Source organism: Heterodontus francisci, unplaced genomic scaffold, assembly GCF_036365525.1.
Source record: "Heterodontus francisci isolate sHetFra1 unplaced genomic scaffold, sHetFra1.hap1 HAP1_SCAFFOLD_348, whole genome shotgun sequence".
Classification (NCBI taxonomy): Eukaryota; Metazoa; Chordata; class Chondrichthyes; order Heterodontiformes; family Heterodontidae; genus Heterodontus; species Heterodontus francisci.
This window is the reverse complement of record NW_027140172.1, coordinates 1067025-1073559: the sequence shown is the minus strand read 5'-3', so window position 1 is coordinate 1073559 and position 6535 is coordinate 1067025.

Here is a 6535-nt window from a genome sequence, read left to right as displayed (position 1 = left end):
ATAGGGGAGGTGCGTGGTGCTCCACACAAAAGGTGTCATCTCCTCCGGCAGGGAGTCCACCCGCCACTGAACCACCAGGAGAATGGAACATTTCTCCCAATTGATCCTCGCAGAGGATGCTGCAGAAAAGGTCTGCTGGCAGTCGCGCATCCTGCACAAGTCAACAGGATCCGTGACCACGAGGATCACGTTGTCGGCGTAAGCCGAGAGGACAAACCACATGGCCAGCTCACGCAGAGCCAATCCCCTCAACCTCCTGCGAACTAGGCACAGGAAGGGCTCCACACAGATGGTGTACAATTGGCCGGACATGGGGCATCCCTGACGCACTCCGCTCCCAAAGCGAAGGGGCGCCGTCAAGGACCCGTTAACCTTGACTAGACACTCTGCGGCGGCTTATAAAAGTCGGAGCATAAAAGCAAAATACTGCGGATGCTGGAAATCTGAAACAAAAACAAGAAATGCTGGATTCACTCAGCAGGTCTGGCAGCATCTGTGGAAAGAGAAGCAGAGTTCACGTTTCGGGTCAGTGACCCTTCTTCGGAACTGACAAATATTAGAAAAGTCACAGATTATAAACAAGTGAGGTGGGGGTTGGGCAAGAGATAACAAAGGAGAAGGTGCAGATTGGACCAGGCCACATAGCTGACCAAAAGGTCACGGAGCAAAGGCAAACAATATGTTAATGGTGTTTTGAAAGACAAAGCATTAGTACAGATTAGGTGTGAATATACTGAATATAGAACATCAGCAAGTGCAAACCTGAAGAAAAACAACCTGAAAAAAAACAGTGGGTAAGCAAACTGAACAAACTAAGATGAAATGAAATAAATGCAAAAAATGTAAAAAGGAATGCAAAAAAAAAAGGAAGAAAAAATAACTAAAAATGACTAAAAATGAAAGTAAAGTGGGGGGCTGTCATGCTCTGAAATTATTGAACTCAATGTTCAGTCCGGCAGGCTGTAGTGTGCCTAATCGGTAGATGAGATGCTGTTCCTCGAGCTTGCGTTGATGTTCACTGGAACACTGCAGCAATCCCAGGACAGAGATGTGAGCATGAGAGCAGGGGGGAGTATTGAAATGGCAAGCAACCGGAAGCTCAGGGTCCTGCTTGCGGACTGAGCGGAGATGTTCCGCAAAGCGGTCACCCAGTCTGCGCTTGGTCTCCCCAATGTAGAGGAGACCACACTGTGAGCAGCGAATACAGTATACTACATTGAAAGAAGTACAAGTAAATCGCTGCTTCACCTGAAAGGAGTGTTTGGGGCCTGGGATAGTGAGGAGAGAGGAGGTAAATGGGCAGGTATTACACCTCCTGCGATTGCAAGGGAAGGTGCCCTGGGACGGGGACGAGGTGGTGGGGGTAATGGAGGAGTGGACCAGGGTGTCGCGGAGGGAACGATCCCTTCGGAATGCTGACAGGGGAAGGGAGGGGAAGATGCGACTGGTAGTGGCATCACGCTGGAGGTGGCGAAAATGGCGGAGGATGATCCTTTGGATATGGAGGCTGGTGGGATGAAAAGTGAGGACAAGGGGAACCCTGTCACGGTTCTGGGAGGGAGGGGAAGGGGTGAGGGTAGAGGTGCGGGGAATGGGTCGGACACGGTTGAGGGCCCTGTCAACCACAGTGGGGGGAAATCCTCGGTTGAGGAAAAAGGAGGTCATATCAGAAGCACCGTCATGGAAGGTAGCATCATCAGAGCAGATGCGTCGGAGACGGAGAAACTGGGAGAATGGAATGGAGTCCTTACAGGAGGTAGGGTGTGAAGAAGTGTAGTCGAGGTAGCTGTGGGAGTCAGTGGGCTTATAATGGATATTGGTAGACAACCTATCCCCAGAGATGGAGACAGAGAAGTCGAGGAAGGGAAGGGAAGTGTCAGAGATGGACGATGTAAAGGTGAGAGAAGGGTGGAAATTGGAAGCAAAGTTGATAAAGTTTTCGAGTTCGGGGCGGGAGCAGGAAACGGCACCGATACAGTCATCAATGTACCGGAAAAAGAGTTGGGGGAGGGGGCCTGAGTAGGACTGGAACAAAGAATGCTCGACATATCCCACAAAAAGACAGGCAAAACTAGGACCCATGCGGGTACCCATGGCGACACCTTTTACTTGAAGGAAGTGCGTGGAGTTGAAGGAGAAGTTGTTCAATGTGAGAACAAGTTCAGCCAGGTGGAGGAGGGTGGTGGTGGATGGGGACTGGTTGGGCCTCTGTTCCAGGAAGAAGCGGAGAGCCCTCAAACCATCCTGGTGGGGGATGGAGGTGTAGAGCGATTGGACGTCCATAGTGAAGAGGAGGCGGTTGGGACCAGGAAACTGGTTCAGGACGCCCCTCCACCTCCACCCCGAGGCCAATGAGCGGTCCAGGGGAGTCGGAGGTTCCCGACTCCGGAAATCCAGCCGGAGCCGAGACCGGAGGTGGAGAGAGGAGGCGATCTCCCGCTCCGCCAGCACCCACAGGCCCAGCGGATGGGGTAGCATTCTCGTATATAACCGGGTCGGGTGTCTCCTGGTTGGTGGTGGACTCTGGCTCGGAGTGCCGACCCTTTGGGGCCTCGCCCTGCCCTCCACTCAGGGCACCCGACCCAGTGCAGTGGCAAATAGGCGGCGTCCTCAGGCTCCCCCACCACAAGCAGGGTCCCACTTACGCCTTCAGGAGGTCCTCATGTACCGGGGCCTTCCCCTCCCCTCTTTCCTGCGGAATAGGGAGCTCCTGCCCGGACTTTGTAGCCTTGGTGGTGGTGGTAGGGGAAACCTGGGAACCCGAAACAGGCGCCTCAGGGCCCCTCGTTACCTGTGTGGAGGGGTGCCTTCTCCTCTTTTTCCCACTAGGGCGCAGTGGCTCAGAGACCTCCATGTCATCAGAGGCCTTCACCTCGCCACCCTCCTTTTTTCAGTCACCCTGTCCTGAGCCCAGCCCTGGGACAGGTGGGGTCCGTGAGAATGGGCTTTGGGCTGAGCTCAGGCTCGGGTTTTTTCAATGTGTCCAGGGGATGCACCTCTTGATTTTTCATTTTCCTCTGCGTCTTCCTTCCACTCGGACGGGCACTCCCCTCCCCGCTAGAGGCCGTGAAAATACAGCCTTACGAACATGCCCCACTCCCTTGCAGCCGTGGCACCGCGCCCCATCCGAGGTCCAAAAGACGTTGTCGGCCGTCCCCTGGAACTCTATATTAAATTGGCGCTCCGAGACCTCCCCCGTGCCAGCTGCATAAATAACTGGCGGCGGAAGGAAAAGACATGTTGGAGGCTGTGGTCCCGAAGACCAAGCCGGACTGGGGTGATCACCGACCTCACCTCCCCCAGATGGTGCAGGTGGGGGAGGAGGAGCTCACTGGGCATGAAGGGCGGGACGTTGGATAGCATTATCCGCTGCGCAATGACCCCCAGAGGGTCCAGCGGCAGGAAGGTCCCCCCACAGTGAGCCCTTTACTCAGTGCCAGGGACACCACCCGCGCGGTCTTCAAAACGAACACAGCCTTCCCATACATCTTTGAGGCTGCAACAATGGCCGAGGGGCCGACCAGCTCGGCCATTGCCTTTACGCAGGCCTCAATGGACATGTTGGGGTGGGGATATCTTTTCACCCCATGGCTGGATGTTATCAATTTAAAGGGTGATGGGGCCACGTGGGCAGCCAGAGAGGCTGCCGCTGCATAGGTAGTAGAGGGCCCCGCCACCGGTGCTGAAGGGCTTGCCATGGGTCTAAGAGCTAGACCCACCCCGAATTGTGGGCTTGCACACCAAATATCAGAGATTAGCAGAAAATATTGAATATGTATTAAAAACAAACAAACAAACAAACAACAGGTTAGGGGAGAGGCTGAGGGAATAGAGGAGAAGTAAAGATAGGATGTAAGGGATGGCTTGCTTTCTGGAGGTGGTGCTCACAGCACATTTAAAACAGTCTTTGCACTTGGTCTTCCGGTCTTCTGGCCTTCTGGTTGGTGGAGGCGTCTTCACCTGGGTCAGCTGAAGCTGCCCAGGCACTATTATCCCCTTCCGTCTGTTTAGCCAGGCAGCTTAAGCTGACCTAGGCTGGGAAATTGGGGTGGGGAGGGAGCTTCCCTGTGTGCTTGTTGCAGCAGTACAAATTCCTGTTGAATTGGCAGCCCCACCCCTTGTTGTTCCGGCCACTTGTTCTTCCCACATCAGTCCAAAGTAAATTACTGGTGTTCAGCACCCACCTCCAGACAAAGCCTTGTTTCCAACAAAAAAGAATGTCTCTTTCTTCACATTAATGGCGATTGTTGTTGAAGTTTTCCCTCTGCTTGATTGTAACTGCTCTCCCTTGCTCAGTCCAGCTCCTCTCTCCACCTCTACAACCTCCAACTGCCACCAGCACTCTCAGCTGAGGCTCGTTGCTGCAATCAGCAGTCAACACTCCAATTAGACAGCAGCCAACCTTGTTTTTTTTTTTTTTTCCACAAAGTTTTGGCAGGCCGGAAGAAGCCAATGGCAGATTTCAGCGGAAATGTCTCATACTTGGGCCAGATGGTAACCTTTGGCGGGCCAGTCTCTGGCCCACTGGCTGTATGTTGGACAACCTTGGTGTAGAGGGAGCTTTATTCTGTATCTGACCCATTTTTTTTCCCCTTTTTTTAAGGTGACCTTTATACCCCAGGCCCCTTTTATATATTTTTTATGTCGAGGGGGCCTTTATTCCTCAGGCCCCCTTTATATATTTTTTATGTCGAGGGGGCCTTTATTCCTCAGGCCCCCTTTATATACACACTTATATTTTAAAAATAACTTTATTAAAACCAGATAAATAAACAAAAACTCAAATTAAAATGCCATTCTCGGCTTCGACAATGCACTCCAGTCCCTGCGGTGCCCACCGGTCGCGGAAGGCCTCAGACGTACCGGCGGACACCGCATGCTCCTTTTCCAGGGACACCCGGGCGCGAATGTAACCGCGGAAGAGGGGCAGGCAATCGGGGAGGACGGACCCCCCGACGGCCCGCAACCTGGACCTGTGAATTGCCACCTTGGCCAGGCCCAGGAGCAGACCGACGAGGAGATCCTCCTCCCGGCCCAAGCCCCTCCGCACCGGGTGCCCAAAGATCAGGAGCGTGGGACTGAAGTGCAGCCAGAATTTGAGGAGCAGCCCCTTCAGATACTCAAATAGGGGCTGCAACCTCGCACACTCCATATAAATGTGGAACACGGACTCGTCCAGGCCGCAGAAAGTACAGCTGGCCTGGGAGTCCGTGAACCTACTTAAAAGCCTATTGCACGGGACTGTTCTGTGCAGCACCCTCCACCCCAGGTCCCCGATGTAAAGGGGGAAGACTCCCGCGTAGAGAGACCTCCATCGGGGATTCCCCTCGCCGCCAGATGGCAACGCGGACCGCCAGGGCGTGTCCGGCCGGCTGACGAGGGCGAGGAAATGGAGAGTGTGCAGGAGCAGCCCATACAGGAAACCCCTCCGCGCCGATTGGAATGGCATGGAGGGCATTTCCGAGAGGCGGCTCGGGTTGTGCGGGACCGGCACCCGAGGAGGGTTTCGGGGCCTGGGTCCGATGAGCAGTTCCGGCCGAGCGGGGGTCAGCTCGGCCGGGATCGCTCCGCACTCCCGAGCCCCCTCGCCACCCGCAGTGAGGGGCGTCCCGGGGGTTTCGGCTACTCCTCCGCCCGCCGGACCGTCCCCGGAGTCGGCCGCCCGGACAGCCGAGGCGCTCTCCTCCGCCGGCGGGGGAGCGCCCTGACTGGAGGCGACCATGTTCCAGACTCGGAAAAGATCCCGGTAAAAGACAGGCAACTCCCTCAGAGAGGCGCGGCTAACGGACTCCACCGGGAGCTGCGTGTCGTCTTGAAGGCAGTGACACTGGCGAAAAAAATACTTCGCCAGCGCACACCATCTGGGAGGACGCTCGATGTACAAGTATCTCTGCAGGGTCCGAAGGCGGAGAGTCGCAGCCTGGGTGCGGACGCACACCAGCGACTGACCGCCCTCCTCGATCGGGAGACTCAGGACCGCGGCAGAGACCCAGTGTTTCCTCTTGCCCCAGAAGAAATCGACGAGTTTCTTCTGGATCTTGGTGGCAAATACAGGGGGCGGGGCCACAGTGACCAACCGGTACCACAGCATGGAGGCCACCAGTTGGTTTATGACCAACGCTCGGCCCCTGTAGGAAAGCACTCGGAGCAGTCCTGTCCAGCGCCCCAGCCGAGCGGTGACTTTCGCCTCCAACTCCTGCCAGTTTGCCGGCCAGGCTTCCTCAGCGGGGCTAAGGTGGACTCCCAGATAGAGGAGGTGCTTGGTGCTCCACGCAAAAGGTGTCATCTCCTCCGGCAGGGAGTCCACCCGCCACTGACCAAACAGGAGTCCGGAACATTTCTCCCAATTGATCCTCGCGGAGGACGCGGCAGAAAAGGTCTGCTGGCAGTCGCGCATCCTCCGCAAGTCAACGGGATCTGTGATTGCGAGGAGCACGTCGTCGGCGTAAGCCGAGAGGACGACCCGCATGGCCGGCTCGCGCAGAGCCAATCCCGTCAACCTCCTGCGAAGCAGGCACAGGAAGGGCTCCATGCA